Genomic DNA, 20,313 nt, shown 5'->3' on the forward strand with positions numbered 1-20,313 from the left:
TACACAAAGCGTTCCACCTTCTCTTGACCAAGTTCTTTTCAATCTAGGTGTACGCGTCAGATCCATGAACACGAGCCGGAAAAATGCGCTCCGACGAGCCGATGTCGGGGTACAAGCGCATGCGCGGCAAACACCATAAGCAACTTGATTGCTCTGACAGAAAAAGCCTGAAAGGCAGAGTATAGATGAGCACAGGACTGAAGGCTCCAAAAGTAACTGGAAACACAATGCCAACAATGCCTTCATTGAGCTGGAGAAGAACTTGCCAAGAATCACGCCATCCCAACGTACAAGTGTTGTGGGTGATCTTTAGTCTTTATTCTTATGTTGAGACCCAAAAAGGTTTTCTAGGTACTAGCTAATCAAAAATATTGGTCAATTACAAACTGATATATTGTTGACTTAAAAATTTGTGATTTGACCAATATCCCATCCAGAATGGGTATTCTGGACTTTCACATCTTGATGATAAAATTCTCGAGTATAAATCTTTGCACAAAGGTGCAAAAGTTCATGTAGTTAGATCATGTGAAAAGCTGCCTCAAATTTCGATATTATTACTTTTCCAGATGCATGCCATAGGATGAATGCTACTTATTGATGTTAGCATGTTGTTGCTTAATATGTTAACCAATTGGAAAAAACAAAGCAGGGCCGAGAAGAAATAGGATTTTTTTGTTTGATTTCCGCCTCAGGAGTTTCTAACAAAAATAATCAATAAAAATCAGTCACGCATACTGAAGGGTGCCAAGGAAATTGCAATTGCTATTAACGATAAATCTGCATTGTGTTGATCATGGTTCAAACAATGGCAGCTGATGAGAAAAGGAAGTGCCAGCATGCAAAATCATTGTCCAGCAGAAGAAAGAGCCTCCACCAAACTCCCCCAGATAAACAGAAGAACAGTAATCAGCTGTGTCAATGAGGAAGATCACAGACGGTTCGTGTCTAGTTCCTACAAGTTGAAACTACAAATTGGCCCTGTCACTGGAAAAAAAATCATGCATAGAAAAACACTACAGTACAAGAGTAAAATGGGTGGCCAGATGCCATTTCATGTTGACTAAAAAACGGGGTCTTCACTGCAATCACCCTTCTTTTTAAGTCTTTTGTCTCTCTCTCATGATTCTTCGTTCAGGACAATTGATTGAAGAGCCACAGGCAACGCCTCAGAAAGAGAAGCAGGAGAGGCTTTTCAAAGCCATTAAGGAGAACAGTACAGCATTCGTAGGCTGAAGGGAGGCTCAGCTTTCGGGGTCAACAGAGGACTTGTCTATTGACAAGAAACTGCAGGGCCTTCAAACGCGAGATCATGGTCAAGAAGCACGAGTTTGAGCAGGAGCAGCTACATGAGGTGAGTACGAAATGCATTCAGTCAGAAAAAAGACTAAACAACTGCTTAGTCACTTATACACTACCTACAATACACTACCGCTCAAAAGTCTCGCGATCAGTAAGACTTGTGATGTTGGTTAAAGAAGTGCTCTTCTGCTCATCAAGGCTGCCATGTAGTTGAATCAAAAATACAGAAAAACACAGTTAATCTTGCAAAAATGTGATTTAACAATATAAAATAAGGCTTTATATTGTAATATCCTTTAAAATATAATTTATTTTCTGTGTGAAGCAAACAGCTGTATTTTCCAGCATCAGTGCTTCCAGTCTTCAGTGTCACATGAGCGTCACGAAACATTCTACTATGCTGATTTATTATCACGTGCTGAACATGTTTTGTGACGCTGGGATACTTTTTTTTTTCAGGATTCTTTGATTAAATAAAAAGTTTAAAAAAAATAAGAAAAGTTTATTTAAAATTAGGAAACAAGCTTTTCTAACATTAGACACTACCATTTCAAATTTTGGAGGTCAGTTAAACCATTTTATTCTTTATACTTTTTTTTTAAAGAAATTAATACTTGCTTGTTCAGCAAAAATGTGTAACAATTGATACGAAGTAGATAGCAAAGATTTATATTGCTAGAAAAAGATTTATATATAATGAACTTCTCTCTTCAACTAAATGCTGCTGTGCTTCCTTTGTAACTTTTTATTAATCAAAGGATCCTGAAAAAGTATCCTGCAGTTTCCACAAAGAAAAATTGGCAGCACAAATGGTGATAATTATAATAATAAATCATTATATTAAAATGATTTCTGATAGATCATGTGACACAATGACAGACTGGAGCAATGATGCGGATGGAAATTCAGACTTTGAATCACAGAAATAATTAATATTTTAAAGGATAATATATATAGAAGCTATTATTTTTATAAGGTAATACAATTTTGCAATATTACTGTTTTTTTCTGTATTTTGTGATCAAATAAATGCATCCTTGCTGATCATAAGAGCCTTCTTTAAAAACATCACAAGTCCCTTAATGATCACAACCTTTTTGCGCGCTAGTGTCTGTGTGTTTCCAGTTCAACTAGGGTCAGTAATTGTTGCTGTGTTTTTAAATTAATTAATAAAGCAAATAACGAAATGTATACTGTTACCAAAATATTTCCTGCTCTTGTCAAGATCGATGAGTTCTTTTGCACCAAAGTGCACAATATGACTATTTTGCAACTGTTTTAAATCCCAAACCAAGGCAGCCTTGGTTGAGAGGAAGAGGACTTTAAAAAACTAATCAAAAAAGCCTACAACTTTTGAAACGGTAGTGTGTCTGTATATGTAGATATACAGGATAATCGTATGAAAAGCTTTTCCCAGGGATAATGCAAACTTTGAACCATTTTCCTCAGCATTGGATGACTGTTTCCAATTAATCGTGTGTTGGATAAAGTAATGCAGCAATTTGCAAATCTCTTAAGCTAGTGCTTTAATCTGCAGGAAACATTTCAGAATTCTTACACCAGTCTATTGGTCTATAACCGCACACAAACATGATGACGCATAATCCAGTGGTTTGCAATCCGTAATGAGCCAAATTTCCATGTACTCTCGATTGGAATCTGATAGTGGAAGTCCTACACTTGCAGATCAACACGTTTAATTGATTATACATTTTGACTGTAAACTTTGCTTGCTAAGGTGAGCGTATTAGTCTTAAATTTTGGTTGTGCATACTGATGATTAGGGGTTGGTTTAAAATAAACCTTTTAACCTTAAACCCAAAGAACACAACCTAGCAAACCTAGGCAGTTGCCACATGCATCCACTTTGGCAAGTATCCATATATACTAAAAGGCAGAAAACCTTAGCAATCACATGGCCTTGTGGTGGCCGGAAACTCTGTGCAGGAAAACACCACTTTGTTTTCTTTAAGGATATTGTAAAATAGTAGTAGATTTTTAAAGAGACCTTATTAGTTGAATATTTAATAATTGCCAGGTTAATTTCTCAGGAGTTGAATAAGAAGACAGACCCAGAAGGACCATGGAAGCACGCTATGTTGACAGTCAAGATGAGTCGACCCACGAACTTGAGCACGAGGCAAGCTGAAGAGGACTACAGAACTCCGCATGGATTGTGATCCGACTGGCAGCACCAAACAGAGCTGGAGAACCAGATGCGAATACAAACCAACCGGAGAGAGAGAGAACTGCACAGGAAATGTTGCTCGAAACTACAGGCAGCCAGGCCCCAAGCACCTCAAGGTACCACCAATTGTGAACGGAAAAAAAAACAGTATTTTTTATTACTTGTGCTATATCCTATTGGTGAGTTATAACCAAAAACATCTACTGTATGTAGATCTCATTGTTTCTATTACTTGTTCATTGGAGTCCTGTCTTTGTATTTTAGAAAAATCTGGGTATCTTTATGCAACGTTAGCAGGTCAGTCGATGACATAAGAGATGCTTTATCGAGAAGAAAAATTTAACATTTAAACATTACATTGCAGTCGGGCTCATATTAATATACAAAAGCGGTAGGACTTGACAATTAGGTTCTATTTGATAGTAAACAAAACTGAAACGAACCAATGGAAAAATACTCGTAGTTATCAATTGGTTTTTTTTTTGTTTGAACGTCATGTTAATTTCAACATCTACTAAGTAATTCTTGAAACGCGAAAGTTTGTATCTGCTAATATTATTTTAATGGACCCTGAGCTAAAAATGAACAGTTCTTATTTTTTTCTATTGATCTTAGCAATTAATGAAATAATGTGATGAATGTAGTGCTTATTGCTAATGTTAGTTTAATACCATACAATAATGGGACCTTATTGTTAAGTCTAAGTGTTACCAAAGATAAACCACAGTTTTGCTCCATTTATGTTCACATATCCTTTGAACGCACAGAGTAAACTCATGTGATGCTTTAGATGAGTCATTTTTAGTCCTGAAAAGGCTTGTCAGATTGGTGTTTATTCAACTTTGAGTCTTGTCTTCTGCAGGCGATGGATAAGCTTCCAGCTAAAAGCAACAGTTACCAGGACAGCATGTAAAGTCCAGACGGAAACAGTACAAGGCCCTGCGGCACCACAGCTAGAGGTGACCCCCAAAAGCAGAGCACAAGAGGTGCTAAACGCCCTGCGAAGGACGAGCAAACGCGCAAACCTGCAATCCTGGCGGCGAGCGGTAGATGAGCAGAGGCATCAACGAGATGATGGCATCGCAGGCAGTGAGTGAAGAAACAAACACTGTTAAACCATTATAGAGGGCCAAATGCATTCACATTCTCGTAGCTCTGTGGGATCATTGTAAGGAATATACACTTGGAATGTCTTTGACAAAGCGTTTAACATTTTGTGGGTTTCTAATTTTCACTTTTAATACACTCAGGGGCGCTATTACGCATCTCCTAAATGATGTCCTAGAAAGTGTTGTAGAATGAGTCTAGAAATGCATCTAAAAAGTGCCTGTAGAATGAGTCTAGAAAGTGCAGTAAGTATTTGTCTAGAAATGCTCTAGAATTGCGCTGTAGAATGAGTCTAGAAAATGCTCTCTAGAATGAGGTCTAGAGAGGGTGTAGAATGAGTCTAGAATGTGCTAAATGAGTCTAGAGAGGGCTGTAGAATGAGTCTAGAAATGTGCTGAATGAGTCTAGATGAGGGCTCTAGAAATGAGTCTAGAAACGTGCTCTAGAATGGAGTCTAGCATTGCACTGTAGAATGAGTCCTAGAAACGTGCTAGAATGAGTAAAAACATGGAAAACTAGAATGAGTCTAGAAACATGAGTCTAGAAATGCACTGTAGAATGAGTCTAGAGAGTGGCTGTAGAATGAAGTCTAGAGAATGTGCTAAGAAATGATGGTCTAGAATTGCACTGTAGAATGAGTCTAAAAATGTGGATAGAATGAGTCTAGAAATGCGCTGTAGAATGTGTCTAGAAATGCTCTAGGAATTGTTGCGCTGTAGAATGAGTCTAGGAATGGCACTCTAGAAAAATGAGTCTAGATAGGGACCTGGGGCTGTTAGAATGAGTCTAGAAATGTGCGAGAAGGAGTCTAGAGAGGGCTCTAGAATGAGTCTAGAAACGGGCTCTAGAATGAGTCTAGAATTGCACGTGTAGAATGAGTCTAGAAACGTGCTAGAATGAGTAGAAAAACATGCTAGAATGAGTCTAAAAACATGAGTCTAGAAATGCACTGTAGAATGAGTCCTAGAGAGGGCTGTTAGCAAAGATGAGTCTAGAAATGCGCTAGAATGAGTCTAGAAATTGCACTGTAGAATGATGTCTAGAGAACGTGTTAGAATGAGGAATTCTTAGAAATGCGATCTAGAATGGAGTCTAGAAACCTGTTAGAATCAGTCTAGAAATGCGATCTAGAAATAAGTTCTAGAGAGGGCTGTAGAATGAGTTCTAGAATTGCGCTGTAGAATAAGTTTAGCGCCAATCCTGATCAAAGTCACCTGCCTGTGATTTTCTATTGATCCCTAAGACACTGATTAGCATGCCTCAGGTGTGTGTTTGATTAAGGTTAGAGCTGAACTCTGCAGGAAAAGTGGATGTCGTGGTGCCAGATTTTAGGATCCCTGCTCTAGAGTGAGTCTAGAAAGTGGTAAAGGCCTGTTCAAGCTTTGGGAGTGCTGCTGGAAAGCATATTCAGAAATATTACTGAATATGATCCAGATGTAGTATTTGATAAAAAACGTTGATCTTTCTCAGCTTTTGCTCAAAATGTTGGCTTTTTTTTAATGAACCTACCCTACATTCAAGTTTTGATTTTAAAAAAAGCACTGCTTGAAGCCTAGAATAAATCAGATTTTGGTAGTTTGAAAGTAGAGGGTCTGATCTTTGTTTTGATGTATTGCATGTTCAGATATACATCACAAAATATTCTGGGGGCCATGACATTTTAGTGAAAATTAGCAAAACCCAACGCTGGCGGGGAAAGAGATTAATGTCCATTTTTGAGAGAAAAATTATAAATAGTTGATAATAATGTACTGTTAGTGGTATTTTGTAATGATTGTTTGCTGAAGTGCAGCAGTCAGCTTTCTCGGAAGTAAAAAACTCCATTCAGTTTCTCCATAAGAAAATTTATAACAACTGCTTATATAAACCTGTACAGCAAACTAGTTCTGAGGTTGCTAATCAATGGTATGTGCTTTTCTTGAAGCCATGCATTTGCCATTATTTCAACTCGTTTTTTAAGTAATCCTTTTGACTGTTGAATTTGTGGTGGAAAACTACATTACCATAATGCTATATAGAAAATTCCACCAATCAGTGTCATAGCAAAGTATGCACCCAAAAGAGCTCTTTAAGGAAAGCTTTCTCCCGTGATGTGACACAAATCACATCCACAGTCTGTCTCTCATCTCAGACGTAAATATTTAAGTATGGTCTTGTACTGGTTGTCAGATTTTCAAATAACTTTTTTGCTTTATAAAGAGTTTTGCGAAGGTTATAATTCACCCTTGTAGCTGGTCAGGCTTGGTTAATAATAACATAGTTTAACAAAGACTTTTTTGAACAATCCTTATGGGAAAAATGAATGGACATTTTTTTTGGGGAATCAATGCGGCTAAAAAAAGTAGGCGGGCACTAATGCATTCTTATTAAAGTCAGGGTTGATTTTGATTTCAGGATAATCTTTACAAGACACACCAGGAATATTTGTTATAGATAGGGCCATTTTGGAACAGCTAATGTGAGCGGTTGTTTTCTTGATAGTTCATACAGATTTAAAAGTCAACATAGATGCCTCCCTGTTTGAAATTCCCAGTCTCGGCTCGTTCCTGTACAAGAAGGCCATTGATGGTTAACCACAACTGTGCTGTAGTGTGAGGCTCACGTGCGCTGGTGTGTGTTTTTGTGCAGCTCCGTCTGGATGAAGCTCAGGAGGCCGAGTGCCAGGCTCTGAGGCAGCAGCTGCAGCAGGAGATGGAGTTTACTCATGCGTACCAGAGCAAGATCAAAGATTCAGACCGAGGCTCAGCACGAGCGCGAGCAACAGAAAATGGGGCAGAAAGTCTCACTGCGCCGAGTCACACCTTGAACAGAAGGTCTTGTCCTCTTATTAACCTCTAAGAACCCAGACTCTAACTGTTTATCATCAGTAGTGTACTACCAGTACAGCGAGGCAGAGCAGTTTCATCAGTTATTTTACAGTATATCTATCATATCTATCTATATATCAGATCTATCTGTATATTAATAAAGATATTTAATAAAACTGAAATCATAGAAAAAAGTTACTTGAAATAAATATATATATAAAAAAAAACTAATTCTCATTTAGTTTAACTGATATGCTAAAATAACTAAATCTAAAACTGAAATAAAATAAATCAAACCTACGTACACATTTAAAAATGAAAAATGACAAAACTATAATACTAAAATACCACTTATTCTTTATTTGTGCATATACATAAAGTTTATATTATTGTATAGTTAAACAGTCAATACACAGATACAATACTTTTTATAGAGAAATTAATATTTGTGTTTACGTAAGGATGCATTAAAATATGTCTAACATGACAGTACAGACATTTAGAATGTTATAAAAGATTTCTATTTTAAAAAGTTTTTGTAAACTTTCTATTCATCAAAAAAATCCTGAAACAGCACAGCTGTTTTTAACATTGATAATAATCAGAAATGTTTCTTGAGCATTGAATCATCATATTAGAATGATTTCTGAAGATCATGTGACACGTGAAGAATGGAGTAATGATGATGAAAAATTCAGTGCTTGCAATCACAGGAATAAATTGCATTTTAAACTATATATAAAATGTATTATATTCTACATATAATATAATTAATATTTTTTTTCATTACCTCTAGCCCTGAGAGGAAAAAAACATAAAACACAAACAATTTTGCTTCCCATACCAACAGTTCTATTAACAAGTTTTGATGAAAGTAACTTTTATTTTAGGACCGTGTGGCTGGATTTGTTTTGTTGTCTGTGTGCTCTGCTTGTCCAGTCGCATTAGATTATTAAAATCAGCCAGTCCTAAATATGAACAGTTCCAGACCAGCTCAAAGGTCTCATGGGACAACACAAGAGCCGTAGGACTCGCACAAGTTCCTTTAAACTCCTTACTTGGATTATTTTAAGTGGACAAGCTAACACTGCAATTTGAGGCTACCTTTTTTTTTCTTTTTTTTCTGAAGGATAGGACATATATTTGTCTGAGATACAACTATTTAAAAATCTGGAATCTGAGGGTTGCAAAAAAATTCTAAATATTGAGACAAATCACCTTTTAAAGTTGTTCAAAATGAAGTTCTTAGCAATGCAGTAATTACTAATCAAAAAATTAAGTATTTGATATATTTTAGGTAGGAAATTTACAAAATATCTTCATGGAAACCATGATCTTTACTAATATCACTAATGATTTTTTGGCACATAAAGAAACCAAATGTATTAATTTTGACGGACCATCCAATGGTATTGTTGGCTATTGCTACAAAGTATACCCCAGAGACTTAAGACTGCTTTTGTGCTGCAGGGACACAAACGGTGTTTAATGAGTTCGTAGAGTTTTTTAGCAATTTATTAAGAAAAAAAAATTCAGGGATAATGTAGTCTAGTTCCTCTTAAGCGATGTAGGTTTGAGTGCTTCTGTCTTGTGTTTTCATATTGAGGAGGAGCTGGCTTCTCGAGCGCCAGAAGAGCGCACCGACCGAATCAAGCACCTGCTGGACAGTCACGAGAGAGAAATCGACGCCTTCGCTCTTGGAGAGCCTTCGTTATGGGTTTCAATAACTGGGGGTGCTTTGGACTCCCTAAAGATTACTACAGATGAGACCGAGAGACAGAACACTCCAGCGTCCTGCCTCTCTCCTGCCCGGTCCACTTCTCTCTGTTTTTGTTGATGTTTTTTTGGGAACAAATCCTGCTGTTTTTGCTACTGACGGTCCCCTTCAATCCTCTGGGCTGGCGCCTTCACACATGGGAAACACGTGTTTTTTATATATGGACATATTACATACGAGACGATTAAAATCTGTCACAGTGTTGATGTCGACGTTTCTCTCCTCATCGTGCAATGATAACACTTTCAGTGTAATTGAAATGAGCAAGAGATTTCAAGACAAAAGCAATATGAGCGGGGGGTTTGTATTGCTCATTTGAATCCAGATGCACTTGTGCACAAGTTTTTTTTTTTTTTGGCAAATGCAGCCTCCTTGCTGCTTGAATCTCTGTTTGGTGTTTATTCACCAGAGGAAATGAAAAAAAAAAAAAAAATGCCTTTTATTAAGTTATTGAAGAAATTTGATAACGTTATGCATATTAAAACCAATTTGATAGTTGCATCTGTGACTCTGAGATTTCTTATGGTAATTGAATATGATTTTTTTTGTCATATGCACGATACCGTAATTCACCTCATCTGAGGTGCACAATGTGAATATTACGTGCATCAATCCTAACTTGTGGTACCTGCACAAAGGGCTGAAGGGGGAGGGGACATGTATTTTGTGTATAGAAGGCTTTATGAGAACTTTTTACTTATTTTCCTATTACATTTTAAACTGAATTTTAATTTCTTTTTAGATATGCATATATATACATACACAGTCTATCTATAATAAATGTTCCGCCACCCTTTCCCTCCTGCAGTCACTGTGAAATGATCTCGAGGCCTCTCATTTGATGATTGGGGTTTCCGTTGATTTGGGCATCTGTGTATTTTCTACAAAGTCTCAATCGGTGAACAAAAAAAACAAAAAACAAAAATACGCTTTACTGTCGCATGCACTTTACCTTTGTTTTCAGGTTTTAAGAGGCATGGTTCGGTCAGAGCTTTTCATTATATTTGTAAATAAAGTGCTCGTCACACAAGCGGCGTCTTATTGTAGTCTGGAACATTTTATTCCATTGGGTATATTTACAATATACTGCACTATACTTGAATTTTGTGAAATTCAAGGTTGCAGCTACAAATACAACATCTGAAATCTGCCTTGCATTTTATTCAAAGGTGCAAAGTTTTTTTTTTTAACTGAAGGCAGACTGAAATGTGTCCCTGGACCACAAAACCAGTCATAAGGGTCAATTTTTTGAAATTGTGATTTATTAAACATAGCTTTCCATTGATGTATGGTTTGTTAGGAGGACAATATTTGGCCGAAATACAACTATTTGAAAAAATCTGCAAAGAAAATCTAAATATTGAGAAATTTAAAGTTGTCCAAATGAAGTTCTTAGCCATGCATATTACTAATCAAAAATTTTAGTTTTGAGATATTTACGGTAGGCAATTTACAAATATTCTTAATGGAACATGATCTTTACTAATATCCTAATGATTTTTGGCATAAAAAAACTTTATTATTTTGTCCCATACAATGTATTGTTGTCTATTGCTACAAATATACCTGTGCTACTTATGGACTTCGTTTCTGTGCTCCACAAATGCTGTCCAAAAGAAGTGAAATAAATGAAGGCATAGGTTGAAGTATCTTGATCAGTTCCTTTCATTCAACGAGAAACTCTGGATCTTGAATTTTCCCCGGTGTCTCCCAGAGCGATTGGTGAGGACCGCTTTCCTTCGGCTGATGCTGACTGCTCATAAGACGCACATTAAAGGTCACCTTAAAATAAAGTGTGGCCAAACATTCTTTAAAATATCTTCTTTTATGCACCACAGAAGAAAGACCATCCCTTTAATTGTGTCTTTTTACGCCAATCAGTATAAAATCTCACCTGTTCCCTTCGGAGGTCCTGCACCGACAGCCTGACATGACACATCCACTGGTTGACCACGAGGAAGTGATGCCATTCCCAACAGCTGCAGCAGAAGTAGCTTTGCTTCCAACCCTTTTCAGTGACTGGACTCCCTTTGTTTACTATTGCAGTTTGGTGGTTCATCTGTATTCCAGTTCTTGAATATGGCTGACTCATGAAAACAAAACTCAGATTTTGTGTGTGTGTGTGTGTGTGTGTGTGTGTGTGTGTGTGTGTGTGTGTGTGTGTGTGTGTGTGTGTGTGTGTGTGTGTGTGTGTGTTGTGTGTGTGTTTTTGTGTATATCTCTCATAATTTAGATCATCCATCCTAATATAATTTGTGTATGCAGTAATTTTCAATAATGTTTGTGTCCATATGAGAAACAACCTTAGTAGGTAAAAGTCAAGTTATTAAAAGCACAAAAGAGCGTGTTAATATAACAAATCAAGCTATAATGTCTCTGTCTCTGACAGTGAATTCTCTAGAAAGTGTCATTCTGATTCCAGCAGGTGAATATGATTATGATCTGTTGGTGGTTGGTGGAGGCTCTGGAGGATTGGCGTGTTCAAAAGAAGGTAGATTTCATTCATACTGTAGAGTTATTATTTGGTTTTTCCTCTCTTCTTTTACAACGCAATTATAATTGACATATCAGTGGCATCTCATTTATTGGTCTGATTACCTAGTGTTTTTAGATGCTTGACAGTTTGTTTTTTGCTTACAGCTGCAGAATTATGACAGAGAGTTGCAGTCTTGGACTTTGTCGAACCTTCACTCAAAGTTACATTTATCTTCATTATCGACGCAGTTATGTCTTTTTGCTGGTAATTTATTTCAAAAAAACAACTAATCTGAGCATGTTGCCTTCAGGCACAAAATGGGGTCTCGGTGGCACGTGTGTGAATGTGGGATGTGTTCCAAAGAAGCTGATGCACCAGGCGGCGCTGCTTGGCACTGCTCTCAGAGATGCTAGGAAGTATGGCTGGCAAATCCCAGAATCCCAGACTGGTGAGTTAATGAAGCTATATCAGAGACGCTCGGCATGGCTTTGCTTCTAGCCAGAGCTGCTTTATTGCACCAGTCATAAGTGTAGCTTCATCCTGATCAGAGCGTATTATAATGTTCATATCATATTGAGTGGGTGAGGTAGGTTTTGTTTCATATACTACACAGCACCATCTTGTGGTAAAAAAAAAACAGACTTCTGACTGATCAAATGTGTGAAGCGCAGCAGAGGGCACTCCAGATCTGATAAAGATGCAAGAGTTTTTTACAGGTTTTTCTTTTTTTTTTTTTTTTAAACGCTGGACTTAAATACCACCTTTTCCATACACTTAAAATAAAAACTGTATATACTCTCTGTATATTGTTTAGTTATTATTACTCAGTGTATTATACTATCGTCTTTATATGTGTATTTTACTGGGTGTATGTGTTGTATGTATGTTATGTTTATGGTGGTGTGGTGTATATATACATATATATAGATATATATAGATATATATATATATATATATATATATTAATATATATATATATGATATATGCACACACACACACACACAACACATATATACCGGTATATAGACACACACACACACAAACAACAGTTTTAAAGAAAAAAAACGTACACACACACACACATATATATATAGATATATATATATATACACACCACATATACACACACACACACACACACACACACATCACACACACACAACACTACACACACACACACACACGCATATATATATATATAGACACACACACACATATACACCCACACTATATATATATATATATATAACACACACAGCATATATATATAGACACACACAAATATACAGTATATAGACTCACACACACATGTACATACACAGGATATATAGGGGACACAACATATATAGACACACACACACATATATATATATACACACACACACACACACACACACATATATATACACACACACACACACACACACATATATACACACACGCATATATATATACACACACACACACACACATATATACACACACGCATATATACACACACACACACACACACACACATATTTAGACACATAAATATTTACACACGCACACACAACACATATCACACACACATTTATTATTTAATTGGTTAGAATTTGAAATTTGATGTTTGTTTGAAACTGCATCTTTTTATTTCTTTCTTTCCAAAAAGGCATTAGTATGATTTTTTAGTTTTTTTTTTAAATCATGTGGATGTATGGCAACCTATCTGAGTGCAGCAGCTGATAGAAAAAAATACTAAATCTCACATGCATGTGAGGGTATCTGTGGTGATTTGCATTGTGTTGTGGCCAGGTCAAGTACAGTCGAACTGTAGAGTTTGTGAAATATGTTGCAGGTCAGCGATGGCTAAGGCTGTCCAGAACCACATGAAGTCTCTGAACTGGGGCCACAGAGTTCAGCTACAAGACAAGTAAGGTTCACTATTAAAACAACAACACCAATAATATCTGCTTTCTTCAGAATTGATTATATTATTGTAGTTAGAGTGCCAGTTGTCAGTCGAGAGCATCTTTAACTGTTTATTCTTTTGGAGTTAAGGTGTTGGGAAAAATAAATCATGTTAGTAGACTAATAGGTCAGAGTCTGGGTTGTTGAACAAAAAAGCTCTTTTTCACCAGTGTACCCCTGACTGAGATTCAGAACTGCTGTATGGTAGTTATCTGGACTGAAGCAGAACCAGAATTACTGGAGAGAAATATATACACACTACCACTCAAAAGTTTGGGATCAGGACATTTTTAATGTTTTTTACAGGAGTTTCTTCAGCTTATCAAGGCTGCATTTATTTGATCAAAAATACATGTAAAAAATTAATATTGTGAAATAATATTATGATGTAAAATAATGTTTTTCTATTTTAATATGCATTAAAATCTAATTTATTTCTGTGATGCACAGCTGTATTTTCAGCATCATTACTCCAGTCTTCAGTGTCACATGATCTTCAGAAATCATAATCCATATTCTGATTTAAATATCGGTGCCGGAAACTGTTTTTGGAAGCTGTGATACTTTTTTTTTTATGAATAAAAAGTTTTAAAAGAAGAGCATTTATTAAAAATAGAAATCTTTTCTAACAATATTACACTACTGTTTGAAAAATTTGGGGTTAGTTAAATTTTTATTCTTTTTTTTTTTTTTTTGAAAGAAATTAAAACTTTTATTCAGCAGAGATGTGTTAAATTGTTAAGAAGTGATAGCAAAGATTCATATTGTTAGAAAATATTTATTTTTGGAATAAATGCTGTTCTTTTTAACTTTTTATTCATCAAAGAATCCTGAAAAAAGTATCACGGTTTCCCAAAAAATATTTGGCGGCACAACTGTTTCCAACATTGATAATTCTAATAATAAATCATCATATCAGAATGATTTCTGAAGGATCATGTGACACTTAAGACTGGAGTAATGATGCAGATGGAAATTTAGCTTTGCATCACAGGAATAAATTATATTTTAAAGAATATTAAAATAGAAAACTATTATTTTATATTGTAATTAATTCAAGTTTATTTTGTATAGCGCTTTTTACGATACAAATCATTACAAAGCAACTTTACAGAAAATTAAGTTTCTACAATATTTAGTAGTAGCTTATCAGTGGTGACTGTCAGTTCATGTGAATATGGCAGAAATGTTCAGAAAAAATCAATAAAAAGACGTAAACCAAACAGACGATTAACACTATTAACAGCCATTATGCAATCAAACTTAGAGCAAAATGTGTTAGTTCTGTATGTTGTCTCTGGGTTAGCATCATCTGAGGTCCTCTGAGGGGATGGCATCATCTCTTCTCAGGTGTTCTGGATCCAGACTGGAGCTTGTGTAAATCCTAGTTACCACGGGATGTAAATCCCAGCAGAAACAGAGAAACAAAATAGAGACATAACTAGCATAGCTGCTGTTCCAGCCAAGTAAAATTAATTGTTTAACCCAAGCTTAAAGAATAATAATGCGCATTTGATCAGATATAACTGCAGTCCAAAATTATGAGATGCATTATTTGAATGCTTGGCCAAAGAGGTGTGTTTTTAATCTAGATTTAAACAGAAACAGTGCGTTTGAACCCCGAACATTATCAGGAAGGCTATTCCAGAGTTTGGGAGCCAAATGCGAAAAAAAGCTTGTACCTCCTTTAGTGGACTTTGCTATCCTAGGTACTATCAAAAGTCCAGCGTTTTGTGACCTTAGGGAGCGTGATGGGTTGTAGCGTTGTAGAAGACTAGTTAGGTACGCAGGAGCTAAGCCATTAAGGGCCTTATAAGTGAGTAATAATATTTTGTAACTGATACGGAACTTATAGGTAGCCCAGTGCAGAGACTGTCGTATTGGGGTAATATGATCATATTTTCTTGACCTGGTAAGGACTCTAGCCGCTGCCATTTTGGTACGACCTGTAGCTTGTTTATTGGGACAACCAACTAGCAGTGCATTACAATAGTCCAGTATAGAGGTCATGAATGCATGAACTAGCTTGAATAAACTTGAATTGAATTGTATATATATATATATATTTATGATGGCAGCAGACAACTTCGGTTCATGTGTTGGTGTTTAATGTGATGCGATCTGTTATATATTAGTCTCTCTGTCCGATGTGACAGGAAGGTGAAATATTTGAATATGAAGGGCAGTCTGGTGGATGAGCACACTGTCAGAGCTGTGGATGCTTAAAGGGAAAGAGGTATGATGAGTTTAAAACACTTAATCTGGAACATATTTAACCATAAACCTGCTGTACTTCCTGTTTGCCCTGCATACTTGTATTCACAGATGAAAATGAGCGCCAGAAAACATGTGTTTGCTGCCGGTGGGGCGACTCCGAAAGTACCCTACACATGTGAGTGTGTGTGACACGCTGGTAAAATATAAACATATTCTAGATGATCAAGAGATCAGTAAAGGGTGGAACAAATAGGCTAAAAATTATACAGTTAAAGAAAGTGGTGCTTCTTTTTTAGGGCAGTTAATGTTTTGCATTGTGATATTGTTTTTTTATAAATAAAAAAACTAATAATTGAGATTATTTTACATTCATAATTTTTAAAAATTAAAGTACTGAAAAAATGCATATGTTAAATTCAGTGAATGTTATATGGAAATATTGGAAGCATTTTATTTTATTTGTGTTTTTATTATTGTTATTGTTATTATTATTATTATTATTATTATTATTATTATTATTATTTACAACCAGCAATTGTTATTTTTGAGTTTTATTTAAAAAAGTAAATAAATAGACAAGGAATTATACATTTAAAGAAAGTGATGGTCTCTTCTCAAGGCAATTAAATATTTGGCAGTTTTCATTAAAAATAATAATTAGGGAGTATTTAACATTTATCAAATATTGAATATATACATACATATCTTAGTTAAAAATATGTTAAATTGATAGACCCCTTAATCGCCTACGTCACTGTGACGTCACCGCTCTAGCTGGAGGCAAAACATAAGGAAGAACTCATAGCAGGCACGCTAAAAGTTTGAGGTTTTGACTTTAAAAATGTCGTCTACTGTTGTGTTTTTGGCTGCCAGAATAGAAGGAACAGCACTTTTGGTTCAAAACTAAAGTTTTTCACCGGATCCCGGCCGACATTCCTTCACAGAAATTCAAGGGAAGACCATTGTGTGTTGAATGCAATACGGCGTACAGGACTAGACACAGAGACGATCATAAATAATGCTCGTGTTTGCAGTGCACACTTCATATTAGGTAAAAATAATCTATGCATATGTACTGGTGTGTTGGTTTTATCTAGTACAAATCAGCAAGTTTATGTTTTATAGGTGAAAAGTCGACAACCTTCAGCGCACTAGCTAGCTTAAATGTTAAACAAACATACAGCGATAGATGGTGTGTGCCATCCTTTGAATGGTCTCTTAAAATATTCCACATTGCTAATCATAGTTAGCCCAGCGATAGGTTACATTAGACAATAAGCCTTGACAAAATTCCCCAAACCACCCGAAAGTAATTCATATGTTGTCTAGGAAATATCCAAAACCTGGTTTAAAATGTTTCCAATGAGAAACAAAGATACAAGAACTACACCAGGCTTAGCTAAAAAAAATAAATAAATAAAAAATTAGGCTACTGTAATGTTATCCACTCGTCATTATATTTTGGTCAGATAACCAGTTTGGTCAGTGAACTGAGTGATCAACTGAATTAATTGATAAATGTATGCTAACTCCCACTTTTTTTATTATTATTTTTTTGTCACGGTCCCACAGAGTCAGTGACTGTACATATTCGGACAGTTCCTAACCTTCTTCTGCATCCATGTTTAATAAATCCCTCCTAAAACATGCTAGTTTACGCTTGTCAACACTGCGTCCGCGCCTCTTTTTGCCTCCAGCTAAAGCCCCGCCACCGGAAGACGTTGCAATGTTTACAAACTTTTAAGGGGTCTATAACGTTGTAGAGGGAATGTTGGAAGCATTTTATTTAAAATAAGTAGTTGTTAAAGTAACTAAATATTACAATATCAGTATTTATATTGTATATTTATTATACACCGTTGATGGTATTGTTGGTTTTATATAGATTTTAATGCTTTTATAGCTTTAAATATTAAATTATGTTTGAAAAAAATAACTATTAAATTGATTGCTGAATTATGCTGAATATTTCATCTTTAAAATGTTTTTTCTGTGTGGTTTTCCTTCAGGTCCCAGGAGCCGAGGAGTTCGGGATCACGAGCGACGATGTCTTCTGGCTCAACGAGTCTCCAAAAAAAAACGTAAGTGTCTTTGATATGGGGAACCAGACCAAACATGAGCAAACATTTTCCACCCTTTAACTCTGATTAAAGGAAGGAAGCACTTTATTGTGTTTATCCATCTTCCTGTCAGCTTCACCTGTTGCTTTGCTCATACTTCTAAGTGTGCTTGTCACTTTCAGCCAGCTGCATTTGTTTGCAAGTTAATTTACATGTATATGTGACCCTGGAGCACAAAACCTTAAGTCTCTGGGGGTATATTTGTAGCAATAGACAACAATACATTGTATGGTCAAAATATAGATTTTTTCTTTTATGCCAAAAATCATTAGGATATTATGTAAAGATCATGTTCCATGAAGATATTTTGTAAATTTCCTACCGTAAAATCTATCAAAACTTAATTTTTGTTTAGTAAATATGCATTGCTAAGAACTTCATTTGAACAAATTTAAAGGTTATTTTCTCAATATTTAGATTTTTTTGCACCCTCAGATTCCAGATTTTCAAATATTGTCTCCTAACAAACCATACCTCAATGGAGAGAGATTATTAATTCAGCTTTAAGCTTATTGTAGAAATCCTTAATTTCGAAAAAATGACCCTTATGGACTGGTTTTGTGGCACATATGTGTCCATAGAGCACAAATGCTCTTTTAAGTCTCTGGGGTATATTTGTAGAAATGGCCAACAATTACATTGTATGGGTCAAAAATTATAGATTTTTCTTTTATGCCAAAAATCATTAGTATAAAGTAAAGATCATGTTCAGATCAATCTCCTACCGTATTAATATATCAAAACGTAATTTTGTGATAGGTAATATGCATTGCTAAGAAACTACATTTGGACAACTTTAAAGCTGATGATTTTCTCAATATTTCGATTTTTTTTTTTTTTTTTTTTTGCACCCTCAGATTCCAGATTTTCAAATAGTTGCATCTCAGCCAAATATTGTCCTATACATCAATGGAAAGCTCATTTATTCAGCATTCAGATGATATATCAATCTCAATTTCGATAAATTGAACCTTAGTGACTGGGTTTGTGCTCCAGGGGGGTTACACATATTATATGTTTATGTCTTTTATTTATAACTTTATTTAGAGATTAACCTCTGCTTAAACTCAGGCAGTATTTTCAGTTCTCCACCTCGTCTCCAGTCACGCTACAGTTTCTGTCGCTTGTGGCGCATCCTCTCAGACAGGGATGTTGTTTGCTGTTGAGCGTCAGCAAGTTGAGTACAGGTTGTTTGATTTCAGGACCGTTGCCAGTAACTGTGCTCATCCTGTGGAAAAACACAGTAGTGGCGAGTGGGAGAGCTTGGTGACTGAACGGGCATGAACAAGACCATCGGCACGCATCGGAAGGCTCTTAGATTGCCTTGTGCAGACGTCCTCCACCAAAACAAACCAGAGCGGCTCTCGGGACGGATGAACATTCAGTATAATACTATCAACCCCTGGGCTCATTACATAAACAACCAATGTTTGTGTTGAAAGTAACTTGCTTTTGAAGGAAGCCAGTGGAAACTATTTTGCCTGTGGTTGAAGTGTTCGATAGGCCTATGGACCCTCAGAGCTGTGCTGGGAACAGGCAAATACGATTATGGATTTTTTTTTTGTATTTGTAAATGTGTAGTTATTTAAAAATTGGCACATAGCATAGGTGTATGCATGTTTTCATTCATCTGCATTGGACTATGCATAATTAAATAAATTCTATGCTCAGTCTAGGCTTGGGTTATGATTATATAGCATGATTACAATATGTCTTGCACAAAGCAATATTTTAGAACTTGTCATCTGTATGCGTAACATACTTCTATATAACGTACATTAGAAATGTTTTAGTATTATCAAACATTTTTTAATTGTCAAGTTGATGCAATTAAATGTCTTATGTTTTTATAAAGAAGTCTCTTTAGGGTGCATTGTGATTGATTGAAAATTGCATGTTGTAAAACATTGACAATTTAAAATAACTTTTTTTTTTATTTCAGTATTTGCTAAAATGTGATCCATTACTTCACACAAGCCGTTGATCCTAATCCTTATTATTTTAAACAAAATATTTTAGCCAGTATTTACAATTTTTACTGTATTTTTGAGTTGAAATAAAATGTTTTAAAAAATAAGTAACATTTAGGAAAAAAATAAAAGATTGTAGATGAACACTAGTGTTAAAATGTTATGTGAATGTGTGTGGGGACGTGCAAAAAAATATCTTTTAGTTTACATTTTCTCATGCAATTTAACTCAACAGAGTTAAATTGATTTCAATAATTTACTAAATTTTCAGTGTTACAGTAGAACACAACGGACACCTAATTGCTCTGAATGGCCGGTTGGTGGTCACAACAGCTTGCATGTGAAGGGAGAAAGTAAAGCCTAATGAATTTGGATGCATCCTCATTATGTGTCCTACA

The 20,313-nt window shown here is 35.7% G+C and overlaps 1 pseudogene; it reads left to right on the plus strand.

Moving 5' to 3' along the window:
* The first annotated feature begins 11,551 nt into the window (after nucleotides 1–11,551).
* Nucleotides 11,552–17,906, plus strand: LOC122144196 (annotated as a pseudogene).
* Nucleotides 17,907–20,313: the final 2,407 nt, after the last annotated feature.

The sequence above is a fragment of the Cyprinus carpio genome, unplaced genomic scaffold, assembly GCF_018340385.1.
Source record: "Cyprinus carpio isolate SPL01 unplaced genomic scaffold, ASM1834038v1 S000006615, whole genome shotgun sequence".
NCBI classification, from domain to species: Eukaryota; Metazoa; Chordata; class Actinopteri; order Cypriniformes; family Cyprinidae; genus Cyprinus; species Cyprinus carpio.